The 27,761-nt window shown below is 38.6% G+C and overlaps 1 protein-coding gene across 10 annotated transcripts in view; it reads left to right on the forward strand.

The window, feature by feature from the left end:
- Window positions 1–27,761, forward strand: part of GRIA4 (glutamate ionotropic receptor AMPA type subunit 4) — a 372,192-nt gene that overhangs the window by 11,649 nt on the left and 332,782 nt on the right. The window lies entirely within an intron of this gene.

A 27,761-nucleotide genomic window follows, 5' to 3' on the forward strand; every position in this document is an offset into this window, starting at 1 on the left:
ATTTATGTACCTGTGTGAACATTATTGTGGGACTAATTCCTGGTAATGAAATTTACTCTATCAAATAATGTGGGTTTTTGTTTTTAATACATATTGTCAAGTTCTTCTCCTCAAAAACAAAATGTTACTTAAATTTACAACCACCAGAATGTGAGAATAATAGTTTCTCTAGGACCTGCCAACACTAAGCCATTATGTCTCTTGAATCTTCCCTTGTCCTGATGGGTGGAAATGACATCTAATTGCTCCTTTCATTTGCATATCTCTTATTAATAATGAGGCTGAGAATATTTTCTTATATTTGTAAGATCTGTGTCCCCTTTTCTGTTCTCCTGCTTTGCCAACATTTTCTTCATTTGTAGGAGTGCTTTATGTACTATAAAAGTTAACCCTTTGTTGTCCACATTACAGATTCTTTTTCCACTGCGCCTTTGGCTTCTAGCTCCCTGTGCGATGTGTTTTATCATACAGATATTTTAAATTTTTATGGAGTCAGATCTGTTAGTTATTTTCTTTCTAGCTTCTGGGGTTTTGGTTACACTTATAAAGGAATTCCTAGCCTTAAAAGGATACATATATTATCCCACATTTTTTCTAGTTCCTTTATGATTTTAGACATTATATTCATAACACTCTTTGGGGATTTATTTTCTTATGTCTGTTAGGAACTTCTATTTATTTATCCTCAGTACTATATATTTGAGTGCGTTATTCTTTGACAGCTGCTTTGTGTGAATGCATTTGTGCAAATCCCCTGCTCTTCCTGGACTGAAGTTGAGCTTGGACGGGAGGTCTGCGTTTTCCCTCTTCCCAAGTTCTCAGGCTTGTTGTTCCTCACCTTTCCTGTCAGTCCGTTGTGATCACGCCACTAGTTTGGATATTTTTATCATCCTGCTTTCTTGCTTCTCTTATTTCCTACCTTTTTTTTTCCTGTGTGTCACTCACCATCCGACCGAAGGACATCGACATACGTTACAAATATTTTCACCCTCCTCTGTTTCTGTCCCAGCATTTTACTCTAGTCAATGGTCCTTCTCTCGTGATTTCAGAATTACCCCCCTGCTTCGACTCTACTTCTCTCCGTCCGCTTGACATACTGGTCCAGTGCAGCTACTCTGAACATAAAATCAGAGACCGTCTCTACCTTACCTGAAGCCTCCCAAAGGTTTTTGTTCTTGTAGAATAAAATTCTGAGTCTAGCGTGCTCCTGCATGATCGGCCTCTTGCCCACCTCTTTGTCTTCCACTCTGCAGGAGTCCCCTGGGTCTTCTTTCTGGTTCTCTAACATGCTTTAACCCTTTCTTTTCTCTATGTCTTGTACTTCTGTCTCCCACCCCTTTTTTTTTTTTTTTTTTTTTGGAATCTCCCAATCCAGTTATTTGCTTCACTGGCTTTTTCTGAACCTTCAGGACTCAAATCAAAATCACATCGGAGAAGCCTTCCTGACCAACCTCTCTGGCATAAACCCTTTCCCTCCCAAATTCTAGCTAGTCTGTGTTGCATTACCAACCCCTATGATCATCTTTGCTTTTATCACAGTGTATTATTATTATTTCCACTTGCTTACTTATTTATCATCTATATTCTCTGCTTGAAGATCAACTCTCAAAACCAAGGGCTTCATCTGCCTTAAATGATACATCTTCATAACCTTGCCCAATGCTGACACAAAGTAAGTCAATAAATGTCTTTGAATAAATGAATGAGCAGCATGTGATGAATTTTCCCTATGCTCATCTTTGGGGCATCCTTAGGATAGCTAAGACTATTTTATATGTTATTTTAGAGAAAATCAAGGAGAGGATTTGAAGGCAATGAGGTAGTAGATCCAAAATAATTGTTATATATTTTCCTTATCATAAGCATGTTTTTTTTTTTCTACTTGTTTCCATTAGATTGAAGTATGGGATGAGCTAAGTAAGGGAGAAAATAAGTCCTATAAGGAGGAAAGTGGGACTGTTAGTGCAAATTAACATACATTGTGCTGTCCAGATGGCACTTTGTTAAATGCATATCTGGTAGAAGGGAACTTCTAGGTGCTTATACCATGTGGTGTCTGCTGACAAAATAACTAGAAAATGCTGATACAATCCACTTTCAAAGTAGAAGAAAACCCATTTGGGAAGCCAGGTGAACTAGTAAGCACACTCAGGAGAATGCCATCTGTTCAGACACTGACTGCTTGTTTGCACTTCTTCAAGTTCATGAAACCAGAAAACAGGAGGCTGGAGTCAAGTGTATAATGTTGCTCCTGCCAGTCCTTGATGATCTCCCTTGTACCTTCAGTAGTGAATTTCACAATTTGCTACTTGCTCTAACCCTGCATTCCTCCCTCTTGGAAATTAGTCTACCCTTGGTTAAATTATCTACTTTTCAACCATGTACATAGTCTTTCCCAGGCAAGACTGAAAGGCATTTCACCACTTCTCTGCTCCAAAGCTTTAAATTAAGAGATTCTTTTTCTTCTGAGAAACATTCATGCTTCTCCCTTTCTTACTGGAAAACTTGTAGGTCAAAATGTTTGTCTTTTTCCTCTGATAACCAGGGAGCTCAATTCTATTTTTACTGTTCAGTTACATTACTCCCCAATTTAAACATTTTGCTTTGTTTTTATACCCTTGATTTTCCTGAAATCATATATATGATATAAATAATATATGATAGGCATATATTAAATATGGTATAAGCATGTTTTAGGTAAATATACCTTGTAAGACTATGCACATCATTTTAGGAGAGGAGCATAAAGACACGGGGGCTATAAATTTAAAAATCTAGTTGATGTCCCATTCAATACAGAAGTTGGTCAGCTTTTGCTTGAATATTCACATTTCCTGTTTCGTACTTTCTGTATCTTGTGTATGCTTTGGAAAATGATTTATACCAGGTGGGTAGGTAGCTAGGTAGAGGGGTAGGTGGGTAGATGATCTGTCGGTCCAGTAGACTGCAGGTTCCTTGAGAACAAGGATGATGGCTTATGATACCTCTGCTCCTGAGGGCCTGTCACAGTGCCTGGAACATTTCTGTTCCCTACTCAATAATTGTTTGCTGATGGATTGTGAGAGGAACAAAAGGAGAGAAGGAGGAGCTTTTCTTTTTTTTTTTTTTAAGATTTTTTATTTATTCATTTTGGAGAGACAGAGCGAGTGAGAACACGAGCAGGGGAAGCGGCAGAGGGAGAGGGAGAAGCAGACTCCCCGCGGAGCAGGGAGCCCGATGCGGGGCTCCATCCCAGGACCCTGGGATCATGACCTGAGCCGAAGGCAGACGCTTCACGACTGAGCCACCCAGGCATCTCAGGAACTTATTTCTTGTTTGAATATTTATAACAACTAATTCTTAGCCAGAACTGAATAACATAACACAAGTCTAGCTTTTCTGTGTGACTCAAACCCTTCACATTTTTAAAAAGCTCATCACATGTCCCCTTCACATTTTCCCGAGCTAAATATCATTTCCTATTTCTTAGACCTTTAACATCTAAGTTCTAGCATTCTGAATAGCCTCTGGATTTATCATAATTTCATTAAAATATATTGGCCTGAATTAACTCCACACTCCTGTTATGATCTGTCCAGAACTAAACTCTACATTTTTGGCATTCATGGTCATGATCTGACATGAGCTAAGAGAGAATATTAATTCCAGTTATTTAGACATTCTACATATAAAGTATAGCCCCAAATTCTTTGGGTTTTAGTTAGTTACAACATGTTCATGGTCATGGTCAGTTAAGACTTAACACTCTGCTTTTTTCCTTTTTTTTCATATGAATTGCTATAAATTAGCCTCTCCGTAATGCATTTTTAAAAATCCTAAATAAGGGGCACCTTGATGGTTCAATTGGTTAAGCATCTGGTTCTTGGTTTTGGCTCAGGTCATGATCTCAGGGCCCTAAGATAGAGCTCCGAGTTGGTCTCCACGCACAGAGAGGGGTCTACTTGAGTTTCTCTCCCTCTGCCTCTCCTCATTCATGCTCTCTCTCTATCTTTCTCTCAAATAAATAAATAAATATTTTAAAAAAATAAAAATTCTAAATGAAAGATTTTACAGATACACTCTTAAATTTTACCTTGTTTGGAAACATTAAGACCATCTTGAATCTTAATGCAGTTTGCTATAAACTTTTAAATTCGGTGTGACTCTTTTCTTTATGATTATCCTTATTAATGAGTAAAATCAAGAGCAGGCTGTGATACAAGATAGTTATAAGATGGTGCCAGGTCGTGAACTAGTACCTTCTGGTACGTGTAGTCATTGGAATGTAAATTCTCATAAAATAATTTATTTAATCAAGTTTATCTACATTGTCCATGAAGATTTTCATTTCAGTTCATTTGCACTTTTTTAAACATTAAAACAAGCACACATTAAAACAAAAACAACACAAACACACACAAATATTATGAAAATACCTCATATGGTCACATTGGATAAGGGATGATACATGCATGTACACACAAAGGCAAGCATGTCTTTCAGATTGAAAAGAATTGATGAAAGATATAAGATAATTCACATTGGAATAAATAAATATAGTAAACAAAATATAAAATATATTTAATCAAAGAAAGTCAAATTAAAGTGAGCTGTACAGTTTTGCATAATAAATTAGCTAATTTTGGTGGTAAAGATGAAGAGAGTTTTACATCATTCAATGTGTCTGGAGCCTTTAAAATTGGTATAATTTGAAAATCAATTTGTCATAATTTATCAAAAAAAAAAACTTTAAAAATTGTGAATTGGGGCACGTGGGTGACCTAGTTGGTTAAGCCTCTGACTCTTGGTTTTGGCTCAGGTCATGTTCTCAGGGTCGTGAGATTGAGCCCCACGTTTGGGCTCTGTACTGAGCTGGAGCCTACTTAAGATTTTCTCTCTCCTTTTCCCTCTGCCCCTCCCCACTTGTGTTCTCTCTCTCTCTCTCTCTCTCTCTCTCTCCTAAATAAATAAATAAATAATAAGTAAATAAATAAAAATAGGAGTTGTGACTATTTTGAATTCACAAATATAGGAAAATCTCTAGTCATGAAAATGCTCATTAAAGCATTACTTTAGTAATATTTAGTTGAGAAATAGTTGAATTACTTGAAGTCCAGGCAGACTGTTTAAGGCAGAATGTCAGTTATGAGAGTCCTCTGTGTGACTTGAGCCGACAGTTCTGAGTTCAAGAATTCTCTTTGTACATAGACACTTTCTCTGCTTTTTTTTTTCCTTTCTTTCTTTATGTTATTTTTTCTTACACAAGAGCTAGGGTCATAGTAGGAAAAAAAAGTATTCTAGTCAGATGTAAAAAAAGATGTCCTCAACCTGTAATAATGACTTACTTAGGAATTGATAGAATTAGCTGAAGGATTTTTAAAGCTCATCAGTTGTTTGGAGGATCACAGATCTACCAGCCCTGGCTGATAGCCGTGGTAAGGTAGGTTCCATGTTTGTCCTGGAGGAGCGTACCTCCAGACTCTGTGCAGGTATTTGGAAGTTCTAGTCAAGGAATGATGGGGTGTTTTTGCCCTGTTTTTGCCCTAGCCCCTTCCCTTCCTCTGCCTCTTTCCTTTCATCCTCCCAAAGCACAGAAGGTGTTGTGGGAAGATCAGGAAATTATGTGAAATCCACTTGAGATCCTGCCATGCTGTAAAGAGAGACCAAAATATTCCAGGCGGACAAAAGAGCATCATAGGAAGACGTGTAAAGGTGTATGGACATCTCTGAGGGGTAGTAATGAGGTGGGAAACTGGAGGCAAAGATGGGGGTGAAGGGGCCTGTAGAGCGGGAGATTGAGGGGGCAGTTCAGATAGCTCTGCGGAAGCAGGGAGGAGCCTTGCAGACTGCCTGGTGAATGCGGATGAGTACTGTGGTTTTTATTCCGGGCCAGAAGACAGCAAGAACCACTTTAAGCAGTTTATGACATCATTGTATTTATGTCTTAGGAAGAATTCTAGCTGCACTGTTAATCATTCATGTATATAGAGAAACGCAGTTCCTTTCCCACACCCAACACACTAAGAAACCATTTCCTAGACAGGAAATGCTGTATTGCTACTTGAGTTGCTGTTCGTAGAACCCATTATTGTATGTAATTCTGCTCACTATTTTCCATCGAGAACTGTTACTTCCAGCAAAAAATACTCAGCTTATCATCTCAACCATGTATTTTCAGACTGCAAACCAAGTCTTTTATGATAATAGGCAGTTGGAAAAGAGCTGGTGTTTCTGGGAAGAAAAAAATGAACAAATAAACATCATTTATGGTATGTATAAAGGCAATTAAATCTTCTTAAAGATCAGTGTAGCTGCGGATGGAACAATGCATATCCCATTCCGGATTAAATTTCAGACTATCCCCCCTTGTTATCGCTCTTCTTTTGTTACTGCTCTTGGTAGAGGTTTATTTAATTCAGTTGGCTCAAATTACCATTTCTACTAAAATTGAGACTTGCCCTCAGTCACATAATGCAGAGTAGTAAGAACTGGTTTTTAAAAAGTGAGTTGAGAGGTGCCTAGGTGGCTCAGTTAGTTAAGCATCCAACTCTTGGTTTCGACTCAGGTCATGATTTTGGGGGTGTGGGATCGAGTCCTGACCTGGCTCTGTGCTCAGCATGGAATCTGATTGAGATTCTCCCTCTCCCTCTCTCTCTCTGCCCCTTCCCCTACTCCCCCCCACCACCAAAATAAATAAACCTAAAAAATTAAAAATAAAAACTAAAAAATTAAAGTGAGTTGAACAATTTTAAGACTAGAATAATAATTAGTGCAAGTGCCACTACATATGTATATATGGACAACATATATGCATACAGATATACACACAGAGCTTAACAAAGGAAAAAATATAGTGAGACAATAGCATGTATACTTTGTAAGGTAATTTTTTTTTCCATTGCCTTCAAAGTAATGAATAATAAACTTTCAGGTACATATTTTTGCCCAATACTACTTATGAATTTATTTCTTTTTTGAAAGTAAAATATTGTAAAAATAAGAATACAATGTGTGTGTATACATATTTCAGAATAGTGTGTGTGTGTATATATGTGTGTATATATGTATATATAGTATTTCAGAACAGCTTTGTAAATGACTTTCTGTCTTGTTATATATACATACAGCATATACATTAGAATCTGCTGTATGCATATATAATAAACACACGCCCTTAGCATTTGATGCTTGTTATTTTCACAAAATCTGATAATGATTATATGTCATGAAAATATAAGTGACTGTGGAAATAAGCTTCATTTTACAGAAGTGATAAAATCACAGATTAGAAACCCGTGTGAATATTTTATTCAGAGGCAACTGTTGCTATTTTTTTTTTAATTTTCAAAACAGCAATGTCTTCACCTCCCTTACACTTTATGTTTTGTTTTATTTCAAAGGGAAATTTTTCACTTAGTGTTAGTAAGAGTCTGGTGCTGTTAAGTCATTGGGCTGAAACCAGTGTGCTGTCTATGAGGCAGAAGAGGGTATAACTACAGAACGACATGATTTAGAGCCTTTCAGTATGTGGCCATATGTACCATAGAATGGTGACTGGGAAAAACATACGCTGTCTGTGATTACAATTTCATGAGAACCACACATATAGAAGACTTTGAAGGAGACACTGCTGAAATGTAGTTAGTGATTATTTTTCTTTGGTGTTAGTGTACAGAATTATTATTTTTAATTTATTTTCCTGAGTTTTCTACATGTTTACAAAAAATATACATTTATGCTTCTCTGGTTAATAATATCTAAATAGAAGATAATGTAGTGGTCTTTCACTAAGTATTGAGTTTGCCTTGCTCTGTCCAATTGGGCAGACAATCCAGGGAAATCAGTAGACATTTTAGCCAATACAGGCCTGGTTGTCAGAATATCATGTCCACTTAGCAGTTGCTGTGTTTGATCTCTTTGCTTATACCCTTTGATTATTTTTAAATGAAAATGTCAGCTTCAATTAATTAAAGGTATTAAATTAAGTCATTATATTTACCTACCATAGTACATTTGAAAGAGTCAGGGGAACAATTGGTCACTATGAGCATGTTTCATTACCAATTGAAATATGAAACTTACAAGTCTGATTGCATATATTAAGCTCAATTCCACAGAAAGGACCGTAGCTACACGTGTGAGCTGATGGCTCTCAGATATCGGTCAGTCCTTTCCGGCTACCTTAGGCTGCGTTAGGCTCCACTCTGCTGTGATCCCATGGCATCCTGAGCTTACCTTGTTTGTTATGTTATATAATCATTCTCCCTCTGGCATGTGACGTCCTGAGTCCTGAGATGCCATTTTATTTGTGAACAAATCCATAGTGCTTGGCTTATGGCACAATGCCTGGCACATAAAAGCACTATGCTGATACCCATTGAATGTATGGATTTGAGAATGGTGGGATTTTTTTTTAAGATTTTATTTATTTGAGAGAGAGATCAAGAGAGAGAGAACATGAGCAGGGAGCAGGGCAGAGGGAGAAGGAGAAGCAGACTTCCTGCTAAGGAGGCAGCCTGACCCCGGGGTCCTGGAATCATGACCTGAGCAGATCCTTAACCAAGTGAGCCACCCAGGCACCCCCCAAAATAAGTCTTTTAAAACATTTTTATGTGCTTTTTAAAATTTCTTTTTATGAATTTGCGTATAGTTAATTCAATAAATACTTGATTAGCCATTTAATAGGCCTGAACCATTAACCTAGGAACAATGATTCATTCTTTACCCAGATTTTCTTTTTTTTAAGATTTTATTTATTTATTTGAGAGAGAGAGACACACACAGAGAGCATGAATGGTGTGGGGGGAAGAGCATAAGGAGAGGGAGAAGCAGACTCCCCACTGAGTGGGGAGCCCAATGCTAGGCTTGATCCCAGGACCCCAGGATCACAAGCTGAGCTGAAGGCAGACACCTAATCAACTGAGCCACCTAGGCACCCCTGCAGTGATTTTTTTAATTTTAATTTCTTTTTAATTTTAATTTCAACGTAATTAATGCATAATGTTATCTTAGTTTCAGGTGTGCAATATAGTGATTCACCAATCCTATGTATTACTCACAACTCACCAGGATAAGTGTACTCTTCTTTATTTTTTTTTTAATTTTAATTCCAGTATAGCAAGCATACAGTGTTATATTAGGAGAATGGAGGGATTTTTATTTGATGGTTAGATATTAGCATTTTACTTCAATATTTTGAGCATCCATTTAAGGGATTAAGGCAGACTCTGTTTTAGTAACCATGGGAACTATAAAAAAAAGAAAAACTGTTCTTTATGGACTTTTCCATACAAGTAGGTGACTGGTCAAGAATTGTAAGGATTATCACTCATTAAAACACATTGCGTTCAGGAGGTAGAGGCTAAGAGAGCGTCCCAATGAGAATGGACAGCCATACAAATTGCTCTGCATCCTCCTTCCGAGTTCACGTGTCTCCTGAGGACTGCTTCACTGGACCACTGACAGAGCCAGGATGCTGCCCCTGGACAGGACTATCCCAGCTCTCCACTGAAAATTCTGATCCAAGCAACAACAGTGCATTCTCATTTCTACCCCTAACCCCCTGCTTTGCACAGCACTAGACCCACTAAAGTCTTCTCACTTCTACTGTTTCAAAAGCAATTTTTGTGTGTCTCGTGTGTCAGGCAGTTTTCCACTCCAGGGACAGAGGCCTCTTTGCTTCCAAGTAGCACGTAGTCCAGTGATGACCACTGAAAATCTCAACACAATGGGACAAATGCTATGATTACACTGGAACCCTGCCTTCATTCGTGTATGTATAATGTACCTCAAAAGGCATTTCCTCTTTTCTCTCCTCATGGGTCAGAGGGATAGTTCGAACAACGCTTACAGGGCCAAGATAATGGACTAAAGAAAAGAGCTCTTTTACCCAGACTCAATTGATTAATGAAGTAAGATTGGATTGATTTACTTAGATGCTGGAATTTATATGGAAGGAGTAAAACCAAATCTTTGTCTAGCCCAGGAATACTCAAAACCCATGAATCTGTTGGGGCGTCTGGGTGGCTCAATCAGTTAAGCATCTGACTCTTGATTTCAGCCCAGGTCATGATCTCAGGGTTGTGGGATCGAGCCCGGCATTGGGATCCACGCTCAGGGGAGTCTGCTTGGGATTCTCTCTCCCTCTGCCTCTGCCCCTCCCCCCACGCATGCTCTCTCTGTCTCTCAAATAAATAGATAAAGAAAATCTTTTAAAACAAGCAAGCCTGTGAGCCTGCACCACGCATATTGTCTCAGCTACTCATCGCTGCCATATTGTGTATTCCTTCAGTATCTGTACATGTTTGCTACCAAGTCGTTCTGCCCTTGTTAATATGCAGCTTTGTAAGTGTCCACTTGTCACCTTAATTGAATGTTTTTTGACCCCTGTCTTGCCTCCTGCTTTGTGCTGCACATATTATTGGAAAGACATACTAGATGTGATATTGGACTGTAAAAAGCTGATAATCTTCTGGAAAGGCAGAAGTAACTTAATATGAAACCAGGGAATAAGTAGGCATTACATTAGAGGGGACTGGGTATCGCATAATTGCCAAGGAAGGAATATCGGGAGAGACCAGACTTATAAACAGTAACCTTAGTGAGGTGGAATTTAATCTTGTCATAAAAGGAATGAGGAAGAAAAGGAGAGGCATACAAGAGGGTTGAAGGGAGTGAGCACAAGCTAAGCTGCAGGAGGGCGGGATGGCACAGGACAGTCTCTCCCTGGATCCGAGTGGAGACAGAGGGAAGAGGGGCAGGGAAGGGGTGGCTTGTAAATCAGGACTTTAGGAGCTGAGACAAGAATCTGACAGCAGGGAAGGTTTGGGCAGGGGACTGGTGTTATGGAAAGGGGAATGTCAGGACTATCCCTCGGGCATGGGCACGCAGCATCAGCTGAGAAGATAAAGAGGGTAGACGCAAGAATGTAAAACGAACCAAACTAGAGGCTCACTCATCAGTCATCAGCCCTCAACATTCTGGATTCTCTTGAGTCTATAGTTTTAACTGACGTCCCATCCTCTCTTCTCAGAAGATCTCTGGGCCTGTCTCTCTATGTCCGCGTCTCACTCTCCAACCCGTGCTCTTTTACTTATACTCAGTTTCAGAGGCCACAGCACGGCTCTTTCCATCTGGAGAAACACTTGCGTCCTTTCCTTCCATCAGTGTAAGGACAGCTTCCAGAGGCTCTGGAGCTCAGCCTGGATCCAATGCCCATTGTGTTGCTCAAAAACTATGTGAATTTTTTAAAGGTTTATCAACTTCATTGTGTTTCAGGAGTCTAAATTATAAATGGATGGGGGAACGCTTACCCTATTTTTAATTAGAAACAGATAAAATGCATTAAAATACATTGTATGAAGTGTTTAAGTCCTCTTAGGGTTAGTGTAACCAGTCATCCCTGAAATAGTACTATGTATCATTCACTCAGCCTCCTGTGCACAAGATGAGCAGACCAGTGGTTAAAGGTGGTGAAGGGGGAGGGTCTCTGGGATCATGACTAAGAGGAGGGAAACTGTGCTAAGAAGTAACAGAGGGAATGCAGGTGGAATAAAACGCCCAGAGCAATTTTATGCATTCATTTTGGAGCTAATTGAGTTAGAAATTCTTGTCTGATGGAGGAGTTCTGTATGCAATTGAATATTCAAGTAGCTGTAGAAAGATCTGGGATATTGATACGGGTTTTGGAATTTCCTGCATGTAGGTGAGAGTTAAAACCGTAAACAAGGAGATTCCTGAAATGTATCTGGTTAGCGATAAACAAAATCAGGATTTCTGAGGAAGGTCAGCAACATAAGAAGAAAGATACAAACTATGTCTGTTTGGTCCACAAAACTTTAACAAATTAATTTGTTTCCAACCGAAAAGTCAATAGATTGTACATAAAATTTTGGATTTCTGACCTCTCTGGGAAACTACAAAACCCCTTATTACAATGAATCAGAGTTTCCTAATGGCAACAGTTGACTGGGCCAACTAGCGGCCCCCAGTTAAATAAGCTCTGTTTTCTCTAGTTGGGTCTCAGAAACCCTGAGACGTACTGCCCATGTATTTATATCCCATCTAGGCCTTGCAGACATTTGAGTTTGTGGCCCCTGAGAACAAGCGAAGAGCAGTTTCTCAGTTGCCATGAAAGGATACACATCCATGGCATATGCTTCAGATCAGCGTGGGAAGTACAAACTGAAGTGTCCTTGATTAGGGCAGAGACTTCGGCTCAAAGATCATGTGATCAGGCAATCTCTCCAGCACCTCAGCTCCTTGAGGGTGGTTCTCTTGTGGGGTGCTATGTTGTATTTTCTATATCACGGGAAATATTGGTTGCATCTGTGCCCAATAATGACTAAATGACATTAGTTTTAATGTGTGCAATTTAAATAGAGGAACTTTACTATTCCATTATATGGATTTCTGTTTGAAATGACCTTTAAACTCAAAATTCCTTTTCTTAAAAATGTACCTGCTTTTTTTTTTTTTTTTTTTTTTTTTTTACTGACAATATTGCCATTCCTTAGATGTTTTATAACTTGGTGTTTAGTGCTCTTGAAAATGGTTTCTGCCACTTCCTAGACATCATGGCCTGAGGCAGGTTTCTTTGAACTCCTCTGAGCCTCCGTGTCCCTGATCTGCAAAACAGGGACTATAGTAGGAACCTGAAGGGCACGCTGTGAATCTTGAGGGAGATCTTGCCTGCAAGGTGCCTGGCGTAAAGGCTGCACATGCGTTGAATCAACCATGGCTGTGACAACTTTGCCCCTTGCCCAGGGCCCCTGAGCCGGAAAGTGGGCTCATACCCACACCTTCCGAGTCCAGACTCCATATGCTATTGTCCCCATTTCACCAAAGATTACTTATACATGCTTAAGAGTTGCTGCTATTTAGTATCTCTGATTCTGACAGCCCCCAAATGTCCCTGGTTTCCCCTGTGGGCTTATTATGTAATGTATGGGAATTCTCTTTTGGACTGGCTGCATGATTCTGAAAATGAAACATTGTCAGTTATATTCTAGGTATGGGGGAATGTCAGAAAAGTTTTTGAAAGTTCATTAGAAGGTAAAATCTACAGAGCTTGCCCTGATATTTTATTAAATGATTTTTGGGTGTATACTTTTGGGGTGGACCTTGACAAATATAGAAAACTTTGTCTACATACCTATGATAATAAGACCTCATATATGTGTAGTACTTCACAGTGTTTCAGAAATGAGGCATTGGGGCGTCTGGGTGGCTCAGTTGGTTAAGTGTCCAACTCTTGATTTCAGCTCAGGTCATGATCTCAGGGTCATGAGATCAAACCCCATGTGGGGCTCTGCGCTGCTGGGCATGGGGCCTGCTTAAGATTCTCTCTCTCCATCTTCCTCTCCTCCTTCCCCCATTCAAGCTCACTCTGACTCTCAAAAAAATATATATATGCATATGATATGCATATGTGTATATGATATATATAATGTTATATATATTATATATACCATTGATATATATAATTGATATATATTGATAGATGATATATATCATATATATATGATATATATGATGAGGCATTGAGAAATTAGTTGATATATAGGGCTTCTGACAAGTATATTGACAGTTAAAACTGCAACTTCCATCTTTTTCTTAAATATCCACAGTCAAATATAGGAGTCTTATGTTTAAATACTCTCTAAAATAATGATATCAGAGACTTAGAAAATAAATTATCTTTAATTTTCTTTAGAACCCAAAATAGAACTGGGAGAATCAACCTCTCCCTAGGAAATTAACTACTTAAAAGTAAAATAAAATGTCAGTATTTGAATTAAACCATGCAAAGAAAGTTTGTACAATTTGTGACTTGGAAGCAAAAGCCAGTATTTGAAGGGGAAAGGCAGTGTAAAGACTGTCGTAGGGCTGATAAATGACAGCCCCACAATAAGTGTCAAGTGCAAGATCGTAGATTAAAAATTTCATTGCTTTTACTTTAGGAGGAAAGGCTAGGTAAAATTGAACTAGGAATTGTGGAAATTACATTTTTTGACAAAGGATAATACTATGAAGGACATTGTAAAATTTCCGTGGGAATCGCAGGGGTGAGTCTCGTCCTGGTTTCATGTCCTTTCACAGATCATTGGCGGCTCGAGCGGAGGCTGCGCCGTGTCGCCTGGCCGGGCCACGCGGCATTGCCATCAGAGCCTGCCAGCCACATGGTCCCCTGCAGTGACCCTCACCATCACACACAGGAAACCGTGCCAGTGGCCACAGGGAGACATTGGCCTTGCCTTACATACAAACTAATTCTTACACTTTTACTTACAACTTAGCTATCACAGTAAACTAACCCTATTTACATAAACTATTCTCCATAAACTCAAATCTTGTGGAAAAAAAAACTAGCATGTACTCAGGGTGGGTTAGAGAAGCAGGGGTCTGTGGTGCTGACTTGGAGCATCGTCTGCAGACCTCAGAGCTGAGTGCCCTCGTCCACCCCTGGGCAGCTCTGCCTCACGCATGTGCGGGAAAGCTGCAAACACTGGCTTTTAACGACCAAGTGTATTTGTAATCTATTAAAAGCAAAGCAGACAGTTTAAGAATACAAACAGAGCAGCTCCCCAATGAAGAGAATAAAACACAAATACCTTCTTCTCGCTCTTCATCAGTTCGGTTGTTATTAGGTGATCCTCCTCATGGAATGTCTCATAGTATAAAATGTTCATGTTTATTAAAAACGGATAATGTTCATGAAATGGACATTTTAAGGCAACAAGGAACACCATTTGTGAACATGTGGATAGTATAATGTCCTGTTTCCCATATAATTTCTTGCTCTTTTCATTTTATCTCTCAAGAATGCTTTGCCATTTTTCATTTTGTTCAAGATCAGCCTCTTTTCAACTTCAGGTGACTTTTTATTCAGAGTTTCATTTACTTTCTTTACCCCACCTGACACCCATACCAAATCAAAACCTCCTCTATGATCATCTTTCCTCTTGGATATAATGCACAGGTACCTACACACTGTCAGGGCTGACATGGTAAAGCCTGTCCCCTCCATTTTCCCTAGTGGTCCCTGGCTTCCCAAACCCGTAGTCTATAAAGTCTAGCCTCATTTAGTACGTCCCATATGGTGATGCTTCCCCACGGTTGTGACAATGTCATTGTAAACATAAGCCTTGGAAAAGGATGCTTATTTAATCCATGAGCTCTTTGCAAAGAGAAATCTTAAAACAATGACACGGGATGACAGTATCTCTCAACAGTGATTCGTTTCAAGTAAACCACCAAGATGCTCAGGTCTAAGTGCACTTGTCTAGAATTGAATCAGTGCCCTATCTGTCATGACTGTGAAGCCACGTGGTTCCCCTCAGTGTGATGTGTTTGGATTTGACCACACAGCCATTTGGTTTCTTGACTTTTCAGTTGGTTATCATAGGACAGTGGCCTCAGCATGTATTTACTATAAAATGGCGGTGTGATTTTTTTTTTTAAATCTAAAATCTTAAGTATAGAGATAGAGAAGAATTTAGAACATTTTTAAGATTAAAACTCTACAAAATGCTGTTTAATTTTGATATTTGTACTCCACATTATTGTTGAGAATATCATCAACCATTTGAAAATATTTCCTATGAAACTAGATCATCTTAATGGTACGAGGTATGAATAGAAGCTTTGTGGCCCTTAACACTAGAAATGGAAATACATAATTAATTTTAGTGCATTTCATGATATTAACAATAGAATGCTATGCCTCTCACCTTTAAAAAATCCTTTTGCTTACAACAGTATTATATAAAATTTTATTGAAATTTCTATTTTAAAAGTAATGCTTTTAAATTGGATTGAATTTCTCTGGGGACTAGGAATCTCTGGATTTTGTGTATATTATGTGATATGACTCATGTCAAAAAACATTTGCATTTGTTAACATAATTATTTATAAATATTTACTGACTGTCTATGTAATGCATCATACTGTCCTAGGCTCTATCGAGGATTTAAAGAAAAGCCAGATAAATGCTCTGCCCTCATCAAGTTTCAAGTCTACAAGAAGGGATACATGTACATAGATGGCCATTCTACTAGATGCAGGTGGATGCCACCAAGTGCCTTGCAGCTCCTAAGGATGGAAAAGTTCCTAGCCAGGGTTATATAGCATTGCATCTTAAACCTAGGCAGATATTTTAATAACTTGTGTTTGACAGTCATTATAGCATATTGTTATTCTACAAGGTAGGTTAAAAAAATGCAATTTGATTCTTAAAACCTAACCCATATGATGGGCACCAACCTGGGTGGCTCAGTTGGTTAAGTGTCTGCCTTCTGCTCAGGTCATATCTTGGGATCCTGGGATAGAGCCCCACGTCCAGCTCCCTGTTCAATGGGAGTCTGCTTCTCCCTCTGCCTGTGAGCCTCCCCCAGCTCTCACTCTCTCAGATAAATAAAAAATATCTTAAAAAAAAAAACCTAACCCATATGAGAATGATCATGAAGGAAGATGGTTCATCACCAATGAAGTACTGGTTGCAATTCACATGGACATCTGAGATTCTGAATGCTTACAATGGTGTATTTTTGCTACCCAGATGTCACATAAGTTTGAACTCATTTCACTGAGCACCTGATAGATGATATAGGTTGCTTGTTTCTGAGAGAACTAGAGTGGTCTTATGCAGGAGTGAAAGTGTGAAGCTCTTCCCCCAAAGCAATGCTGAGGCTTGCATCGGAGCAGGAATGGAAGCCGTGCGATATTGGGGGTGATTAATACGGCACCAAAGGCTGCAGAGCGGTCATGCTGACAGGGACAGCAGGAGCCATGGAGGAAGAGCCAGGTCAGGAACTTTGTGACCCCTGTGAGCTCAGGGCCAGGCTGTCCACACACACACCCGAGCAGCAGGCTGCATCTGCAGCTACCCTGAATCGGCCAAACACCTATTGCTCTAAGTCATCCTATTTTATTCCATAAATAACACACAGTCATTTTTAAACATATATAATAAGTTCAGAGTAACAATATTATCAAATAGCTTTTCAGGAATCTGCACCTTAGAGGATGGGGTTTTTTTCTCCATATTTTCTTGGTGCATATCATCTGTTCCGCTTTTTAAATAGTATCTAGATTATTTAGCCTGTCTTTTTATTGAACGTCACTCATTCTTCATTTACCGGATTACTTCGAAGTCTCTTTGTTGATCTTTGACTTTCACACTGCCACCTCCGTGGATCTCTCTTAAGTTCATGTGCTTCTTTCACTGTACCTTTGCCTTTGTGAGGGGATGGCTTTCTCTCTTTACCCATCTTTCTGTAGGTTATTAAAACTCACTCTCTTCTTTTCCTTTCTCTGACGTTCCCAGAATAACATTCATCTTTCCTTTCCCTTCTTAATCACCTTTTACCTTGTTTGTCAGTGAAGTGGACCACGTATCCTTTCTGTTCCCTGTTCTCAGTTTGCAAATCAGCATAGTGCATGTAGTAGTTAATTAGCGAGTATTTACATAAATACTCAATATTTCACTAACGTGTCTGCATTTTCTCTGAAAACAATAAACCAGCGAGAAATCAAACAAATCACCATAAATAAAGCAGGAAGGGCATCTTGGCTCCCTCTTACTTGGAAAAGGAGTACTTATTGAATCACACTAACTCCATGGGGAGAAGGGAGTATTTATGCTATGCCAACCCTAATTCAGCGTTCATTCTCTTCTCACTCCTGAATCCAGCACTTGCGCATTCATTAAGTCCACGGCTTTCACCTTTGAAGAAAAGGTAAAAAAAAAAAAAAAGTTTACTAAGGGGATGAGTACCTGAACAAGTACAGAATATGTTTTCAATATTCGATTTAAGCAGACATTATTGGTTTCGCGGATGAAGTATACTTATGGCAATGTTTGAACAGTAGTTGTGGAAAGGACCTCAGGCCTCTGGCCCCACAAGGACTTCAGCACCACAGTCCTGCACCTCCCATGGGGCCAGCCTCAGTCTTTTTTGGGCTTTATAGTATTTATGATAGTAAGTTCAAAGAGTCTTATCTTAGAAAAGTTGAGGACATCTTAAACATTCAATATATTTTACTTCAAAATCGTAGTGTATGTTTTTAATTTACAGTGGTAATGCCATCGTATTATTATTCACATTTAAACTATAACCATGATCATCATAGGCTGTTAAACTGAAAGGTACCTATAAATCAGGTAGTTCCTGTCACCTAAAAAGGTAAACTGCTCTCCTAAATTCACACTGTGCCCTTCTGATACAGCTGGGGCTATGAATCCACATCTCCTTAATCTGAAGCCAAACTTCTACTGTTCCATAGTAACCTTGCTAATAGAGCAAAGGATCATAGAGTTTGAAGAAAGTGATCAAGATGATGTTTTCCACATCATCTTCAATTTACAGACTGCATCTTAATTTTCACTTAAATATGAAAAAGAATGATTGCACGTTTCCTATATCCTCATACTACTTACATCTCATGCAGGAGGTGCCATCACTTGCTAAATTCCATTACCAGGTACTACGGGTATTAAAAATGTTTAGCATTTCATAGAGATTTAAAAAAAATCAGGGACACCTGGGGGGCTCAGTCGGTTAAGTGTCTGCCTTCGGCTCGGGTCATGATCTCAGGGTCCTGGGATCAAGCCCCATGTCTGGCTCCCTGCTCAGCGGGGAACCTGCTTCTCCTCCCTGCTTGTGCTGTCTGTCACTCTCAAATAAATAAATTCTTTAAAAAAATCATTAGAATTATTGCAATAAATGATTAATGAAGAATATAGGTAGATAATTTTTTATTATTTTGAGAGCATCACAACATTTATATTAATCAAATAACTACATTTCAGCTTTTCAGAAATAATCTGGGGTTTATTTCTGACCAAGAGTTTGATGCAGATGTTTCCCTAACATTCAGAAAAAGAAAGTAAAGAGAAGACATTTTCTGAGTTAAGAAGTTGGGTGTTTCATAACAATTTCAAACCCACAAAACTGAAAAAAAATATTTTTCCTTGTATTCTGTGAATTCCTTAGCAACACGTTTACATTTGTTGCTTTATTTTGACAAATCTTTCTTATTACCCCGGTAATGTGCCTATAACAGGCAATTTGAAAACTACAGTTATAACAAACAAAACAATTAAAATCACAATAACCTTACTACCAAATAATAAAAATGTACATACTGGTTTTACTTATTTTAAAAATATTCATAATATTTATTGTGTTACTTAGGATTAACATTTTATTTTAGGCATTATCCCAATAAATATTATTCAGAAATACTATTTTAATGACCACGTAATAATTTAGTTTATGGATGATCATTTATTTAGTGATTTTGTTTTTAAATGTTTAATTTTTTTTCTAGTATTTAATAATTATAAGTAACACTTTGACCATATTTCTACTTATTTCCTTTGGATATGTTTCCACCATAACTGAAAGCCTATACCTCCCACGCCCCTCCATCCACTTTGTTCATCCTCCAGCCTCTCTTCCATCTGGCAACAATCAGTTTGTTCTCTGTATTTATGGGTCTATTTCTGCTTTTTGTTTGTTCACTTATTTTGCATTTTTAGATTCCATATATAAGTGAAACCATATGGCATTTGTTTTTCTCTATCTGACTTATTTTACTTAGCATAATACCTTCTAGGCCCATCCATGTTGTTGCAAATGACAAGATCTCATTCTTTTTATGACTGAATAATAATCCATTGTGTGTGTGTGTGTATATATACATCTTCTTTATCCGTTCATCAGTTGGTGGACACTTGGGCTGCTAACACATCCTAGCTGTTATAAATAATGCTGCAATAAACATAGGAGTGCACGTATCTTTTCAAATTAGTGTTTTTGTTTCCTTTGGGTAAGTACCTAGTAGAATTACTAGATTGTATGGCATTTCTGTTTTTAATTTTTTGAGAAACCTCCATACTGTTGGAGCATGCATATTGTAAAAATTCTCAATATATACTGTGAAATTGCTTTCTGCATAGACATACATGGCTCTCAGTAGGGTGTGCTGATGCTCTTTTCATCACAATGTATATTAATTTTTTCTCAGTTAGGTAGATGACTAGTGATAGCTAATTATTTTCATTTTGTTTTGCTTTCTCTGTAATGTATTTCTTAAAATTACATTTCTTTTGCTTAATTTTTACTTTTCTATTCATTTAACATGTAAAAATAAATTAGATCAAATTGATGTTTTGAAGCTTCAAACAGAGCATGTTTTATGACATTATTCTTATCCTAATTATTATTTTTATGTCAAATCAATGTTTAGAATCATGGAGCATTGTCTTATAAGTTTTTAATAAGCACTTCCAAAAGTTTACGAGAGTATTTCCCTGATATCTGTCATGATAACATTGACGAAAGTAAAAGTAGAATAAAACAGAACTTTGATTTATCATTTAAGTCTAGAACTTTATTAACATTTAATGAGTAAGTGATATAGAATAATTATTCCCTATGTTTAATACAATTCTGAAATTAGTAACTATATTAACTTTCTGAGAGTTATAGAATTTAGATCTAGCAGTTTAACCTAAATTGTTCTATAATATTAGCCTTTTTATCTCAACTCACCTTGGCCATTATTCTCCCTTCGGATGTTGCTTTCCAGCTCTGTCTGGTCATTGATGTTCATTATAGCAGTTACTTGAGCAGAAAATTGAGAAGAATTTTCTGCTTAATGACTTAGCTAAGACTAGTATAGAGAGCATTTAAATGGCAACAGACTTGGCAGGTAAGACATCTCTGATTTGGGGTTTTGTTTTTGTTTTTTTTTTTAATCTCCAAAGAATCCTTGAGTATAACAAGATCGATCATATCTCACAAACATAGGTGCTACTGTGTAATATCATTCTGTGTCATTCGCACTTTGGTCGTGTGATTCCCGAGGGCCCCGTGCTGATGTTACTCACCAGTTTTAATTCAGCCCATGTCAAGTTAGTCTCCTGTCTGTCCATCCTTCAGTACCTTGTGGCAGGAAAAGTTCTCCAGTCCATGTTGTGTTACTAGGCCACCAAGCAGTGTTGCCTGTAGTCTCTTTATTTCAAGACAGAAAACTGCTCTTTACAGCCCTCTGTGCTCTGACAGGAGCCCACATTTGAGCAAGGAGGAGTAGCGGCCAGCAAGCTGAGAACACAGTTGAGTTACACTAAGTCACCTGTCGCTCTTGATAGAAACCCGTTATTCATGAAACTACCTTGTACACTCCAGCTCTATTAAACATTAGAGTTACTCGGATCCATGTAGTTGGGTCACATCTAACACTCCTTGCAATGTTAAAGGGTGACCTTGATTTCTAAGTGGAAGCCTAAACCTTCATTCATGTGAAGACTCAAAGGTATTTAACTAGTATATACTATCAACTTCTCAATTTTTATGCAAAATTTCCAAAATTATATGGCCCTAGAAGCCCTTTGTACCTGTTTACCCCCTCCTCCACAGTTCCAGAAAAAAACCCAAAAACCCCAGATGTGTCTAAATTGATCAAGACTTGTATGTCCTAGGTGTTGAGGTTAGGCTTTCTGTTGGACATACTAAGTTTGTATGATATCGTTGAATAAGACGCATCTAGCTTACTATCTTCTAATCCTGATGCAGAGCCACACATTTTATAACTATTCAGGTAATTTGTTTGAATTAAAGTACAACATCGTATATTTCTTCCTCTGATTTTTGTTTTGGATATATGTCACATTTCAATGCAATATGTTTGCCATATTCACCGTGTTACCTGCTTCTTGCTTTCTGAAAATATGGTGGTCAACATTCAGGGTGGTTCAACATTCATCCGTCTTGAATAGGAACATGAACAAAGCTAAGATCCTATAGGATTCTTGACAAACTCTTCCCTTTAGGAAAGTTGACCTCTTTAAACTGCCAGCACATCTAGGCACAGTTATGTCACCAGTTAGAAAGCTCTTGTCTCTTCTGTTTTGATTCCAGGTTTCCTTATGATTTGTTCAGGGACTTTCAAGACATGCTGCTGTATGCTTTACTGAGGCGCTGATGTCCTAGGTGCTCCTCACATGCCTGGTTTCCTCCAGGGCTAGTGGCAGGAGTCGTCGTCATCCTAGTATCGTCGCTGCAGTACTCATACTAATGGCGGCCGTGGGAGTGGAAACCACAGTATGTTAGGTGCAGCTGTTTCGGCCACCATTTAACTGAGTCACTGATATGTTTGTATCAGATACAGAAATAAGTATGTGAAGAGCTCTGCATGTAAAGATTTTCAAAGGAGATTACTGAGAAGCTGGTTTTAAAACTATGTACCTACTTCAAGGGGAGGAGAAGAGACTATGATGAGAAGAGATACCTGAGATATGTTTTGGAGGAAATGACTGCCATGCTGCGAGATCCCATGTCCCCCACTTCTCCCTCAGAGCTCCATCAAGCTTGCTGGTCTCTAATGGTTGAGTCTAACTTTTTATCCTTTTAGAACATCAAAATCTTGGGGTACCTGGGTGGCTCAGTCGGTTAAGCATCTGCCTTCAGCTCAGGTCATGATCCCAGGTCCTGGAATCGAACCCTGCATCAGGCCCCCTGCTCGTCAGGAAGCCTGCTTCTCCCTCTCCCGCTCCCCCTGCCTGTGTTCCCTCTCTCACTGTGTCAAATAATTAAATAAAATCTAAAAAATATTTTAAAAAAAAGAACATCAAAATCTTTTTTTCCTTTAAATTTTTTTATTGTTATGTTAATCATCATACATTACATCATTAGTTTTTGATGTAGTGTTCCATGATTCATTGTTTGTGCATAACACCCAATGCTCCACACAGAACATGCCCTCTTTAATACCCATCACCAGGCTAACCCATCCCCCCATGCCCCTCCCCCCTAGAACGCTCAGTTTGTTTTTCAGAGTCCATCGTCTCCCATGGTTCGTCTCCCCCTCCGATTTCCCCCACTTCATTCTTCCCCTCCTGCTATCTTCTTCTTCTTCTTCTTCTTTTTTTGTTAACATATATTGCATTATTTGTTTCAGAGGTACAGATCTGTGATTCAGCAGTCTCGCACAATTCACAGCGCTCACCATAGCACATACCCTCCCCAATGTCTATCACCCAGCCACCCCATCCCTCCCACCCCCCACCACTCCAGCAACCCTCAGTTTGTTTCCTGAGATTAAGAATTCCTCATATCAGTGAGGTCATATGATACATGTCTTTCTCTGATTCACTTATTTCACTCAGCATAACACCCTCCAGTTCCAACCACGTCATTGCAAATGGCAAGATCTATCTTTTGATTCCTGCATAATATTCCATTGTATATATATATACCACATCTTCTTCATCCATTCATCTGTCGATGGACATCTAGGCTCTTTCCACAGTTTGGCTCTTGTGGACATTGCTGCTATAAACATCGGGGTGCACGTACCCCTTCAGATCCCTACATTTGTATCTTTGGGGTAAATACCCAGTAGTGCAATTGCTGGATCGTATGGTAGCTCTATTTTCAACTGTTTGAGGAACCTCCATACTGTTTTCCAGAGTGGCTGCACCAGCTTGCATTCCCACCAACAGTGTAGGTTGGTTCCCCTTTCTCCACATACCCGCCAACATCTGTCATTTCCTGACTTGTTCATTTTAGCCATTCTGACTGGTGTGAGGTGGTATCTCATTGAGGTTTGGATTTGAATTTCCCTGATGCCGAGCGATGTTGAGCACTTTTTCATGTGTCTGTTGGCCATTTGAATGTCTTCTTTGGAAAAATGTCTGTTCATGTCTTCTGCCCATTTCTTGATTGGATTATTTGTTCTTTGGGTGTTGAGTTTGATAAGTTCTTTATAGATTTTGGATACCAGCCCTTTATCTGATATGTCATTTGCAAATATCTTCTCCCATGCTGTCGGTTGTCTTTTGGTTCTGTGGACTGTTTCTTTTGCTGTGCAAAAGCTTTTTATCTTGATGAAATCCCAATAGTTCATTTTTGCCCTTGCTTCCCTTGCCTTTGGCGATGTTTCTAGGAAGAAGTTGCTGTGGCTGAGGTCGAAGAGGTTGTTGCCTGTGTTCTCCTTTAGGATTTTGATGGACTCCTGTCTCACGTTAGGTCTTTCAACCATTTGGAGTCTATTTTTGTGTGTGGTGTAAGGAAATGGTCCAGTTTCTTTCTTCTGCATGTGGCTGTCCAATTTTCCCAACACCATTTGTTGAAGAGACTGTCTTTTTTCCATTGGACATTCTTTCCTGCTTTGTCAAAGATGAGTTGACCATAAAGTTGAGGGTCCATTTCTGGGCTCTCTTTTCTGTTCCACTGATCTATGTGTCTGTTTTTGTGCCAGTACCATACGGTCTTGATGATGACAGCTTTGTAATAGAGCTGGAAGTCCGGTATTGTGATGCCACCAGCTTTGCTTTTCTTTTTCAACATTCTTCTGGCTATTTGGGGTCTTTTCTGGTTCCATACAAATTTGAGAATTATCTGTTCCATTTCTTTGAAAAAAGTGGATGGTATTTTGATGGGGATTGCATTGAATGTGTAGATTGCTCTAGGTAGCATTGACATCTTCACAATGTTGGTTCTTCTAATCCATGAACATAGAACGTTTTTCCATTTCTTTGTGTCTTCCTCAATTTCTTTCCTGAATATTTTATAGTTTTTCTGAGTACAGATCCTTTGCCTCTTTGGTTAAATTTATTCCTAGGTATCTTATGGTTTCGGGTGCAATTGTAAATGGAATGGACTCCTTAATTTGTCTCTCTTCTGTCTTGTTGTTGGTATATAGGAATGCCACTGATTTCTGTGCATTGATTTTATATCCTGCCACTTTACTGAATTCCCATATAAGTTCTAGCAGTTTTGGAGTGGAGTCTTTTGAGTTTTCCACATAAAGTATCATATCATCTGCAAAGAGTGAGAGTTTGACTTCCTCTTTGCCGATTTGGATGCCTTTGATTTCTTTTTGTTGTCTGATTGCTGTGGGTAGGACTTCTAATACTATGTTGAATAGCAGTGGTGAGAGTGGACATCCCTGCCGCGTTCCTGACCTTAGGGGGAAAGCTCTCAGTTTTTCCCCCTTGAGAATGATATTCGCTGTAGGTTTTTCATAGATGGCTTTTATGATATTGAGGTATGTACCCTCTATCCCTATACTCTGAAGAGTTTTGATCAAGAAAGGATGCTGTACTTTGTCAAATGCTTTTTTGCATCTATTGAGAGGATCATATGATTCTTGTTCTTTCTTTTGTTAATGTATTGTATCACGTTGATTGATTTGAGGATGTTGAACCAACCTTGCAGCCCAGGGATAAATCCCACTTGGTCGTGGTGAATAATCCTTTTAATGTACTGTTGGATCCTATTGACTAGTATTTTGGTGAGAATTTTGCATCCATGTTCATCAAGGATATTGGTAGAACATCAAAATCTTGCTCACATCATTGAGAAGGCTATTTCCAGGAAATATGTTAAGAGCACTTTGGGATAAGAGAAATTTAAGATAATGACATTTTATTTATGCTGACTGTTGGAAACTGGCAGCCCCTAAGCCCTGAATCATATGTTATGGGCAGTAATTTTCCTAGGCAAAAAGAGTGAATGCTGGCCTCGGTCTCTGTCCTAGTGGATCGATAGCAAGGTGTGGTGTGTGAGAAGCGGGTCATTGTTCCTAGAGGCCCTCTTAACAAGCCCTAAGTAGATGTGGGGCATGAGGCTTAAGACGTGGTGGCCCCCAGGGGAAATGAACTCCCAGTTGAAGACCGACCCCCCCACCACCAGCCCAAGAGTTTCCGCTGCAGCAGGGCTGAGTGAAGGAGGGTGGGCCTATGGGAAGAACCGGACTGTAGGAAGCCCACCTCACACACTCCTTTCAGCACCTGAGTAACTCACAGAAGCTCCCCGTTCAAGAATAAGAAGCTGGCAACAGCATCCATTTAAACAGGATAGGAAAACAAAAGACAACATTATTTCAGGACAAATGACAGGAATGGATGCAACTGCCTAGATTCAGAGGTGAAAAGCATTTAAAAAAAAACAGTGAAGAGTATCACGGTGATGCTGTGGAATTTCTCTTAAAAATGATGAAAAGGAATATAGCATGAAAAATACTAGTAAGGAGTATGCATTTAAATGTGTATCCTAAGAAATTGAGGGGAGGGGGGAGCAGGTTTTTGAACTTGTAAGAAAATTAAAGAGACCATGAGTTCTATGGAATGAATCAAAGGAATAAAGAAAGAAGAAACCTCAAAAGATTACAGGGAGCTGGCAAAATCGAGGCAAGCATTTGATGAGGAAAGTGAAATTATTTCAAAATCCAAACCTGCATTAGCAATATCAATGAGTAGAATTAGCATTTTTTAAAAAGCCAAGTAAAATATCAGGAGGATAGAATGGAGAAAATAGCACCCCGTGTAGAGCTACAGAACCAGAACCCAGGTAAGGAGAGATTAGATATTCTAGCTATTGAACATAATGTTGGTCAAATGTATAAATAATGACCACTTCTGAAGAAAGGAAAATTAGAGCAGAAAAAAATGCAAAAATGAATACAAGAAGGCTTATCTGGAATAACATTCACTTGAAGCTCTGTACAGAAAGAGCTTTTTATATTCTAAGAAAATTATTTCAATAAACAGAAAGTTTTATGAAATCGTTAAACTTGATAGGAAACATGTTATTGAAAAGTCTGGAGGTAGATATAATTATTTAAATAACAATTAGTCATGAAGCTCTAATTATTGTTGAGAAATGGAAGCAGGTGTAGTTCTTGAAAGAAAGTAGAAAAATAATGTTCCATTGAATGTAATTCACTGTTACAAAAAAAAACAAACAAACCAAAAAACCAATGTGTTACCAAAAAAGGACACTAGCCAGTAAGTAGACAGTGGAGTGAGGTGTGCTCACAGACACTGTAAATGGCTGAAATCCATGCATTGAGAAACAGCCGTGTGATTTAGGGGCAGAAAGATCAGCCCTACTTCATTTCCCCTCCACATTACCAGTGGGGAAAAGGCTAAAGTATATATAAGCCATGTCACAAGTGATAGAACATAGAGGACATATTAAGGAAATTGGAGAAATAAAAAAATATAAAATAAGATGAAAAATTGGACATTTCTGTTCTAATAATAAAATTTGTTATTTCTCGATTATTAAAAATGTTTCTTATATTGCATAAAAAGAATATTTTGTGCCCTAAAGAGAACAAACGGTCTTCTTAAAGAGAGTTTAAAATGAAATATTTGCAAAGATATCAGGGAATGCAAAAACCAGCCAGGAAAGGAGGGAGGAAGAGGAAGACAGACTCTGGAGAGAAAAGGAGGGAGGGTAGAAAGGAGAAAAGGAGAAAATTGCAATAAGAAAAGCTAAGATGCACTACTTTTCGAAGCTTTCAGCCTTCACCTGATAGCTCATTTCATCTTTTCAACACCCCTGCAAGTAGGTACTATTGTTCTTGCTGTGGGTGCAGACAGCCAGTGGCATAGAGAGCTAAGGGCTTTGCCTGGGCTGTCGGAGCTGGCGCTGGGGGGCTGAGTCTGCGGGGGTGGGGGCAGCCGACAGTCAGCGCCCTGATCACGCTGTAGTGCTGTAGAAATTATAAGTCACAAAGAAGTTCTATAAATCTTCAGACATCACACATACTATTGACATGTAGAAAGCAAAAACTGTAAGATAGTTGAGGAAGAAATCAATATAAATGAATCAGTAGTAACAGACTGTACTAGATCAAACAGATAAGAAATAAAACTACAATGTATTTAAAAATGTAATTAATTTTTCAGTTTATCTCAGCTAAACATCCATGAGAATGTTTCCACATTTTCATTTATAAAGTCTTTGAGTCTTTCAGTGCAGAA

This window comes from Zalophus californianus, chromosome 11 (assembly GCF_009762305.2).
Source record: "Zalophus californianus isolate mZalCal1 chromosome 11, mZalCal1.pri.v2, whole genome shotgun sequence".
NCBI lineage: Eukaryota > Metazoa > Chordata > Mammalia > Carnivora > Otariidae > Zalophus > Zalophus californianus.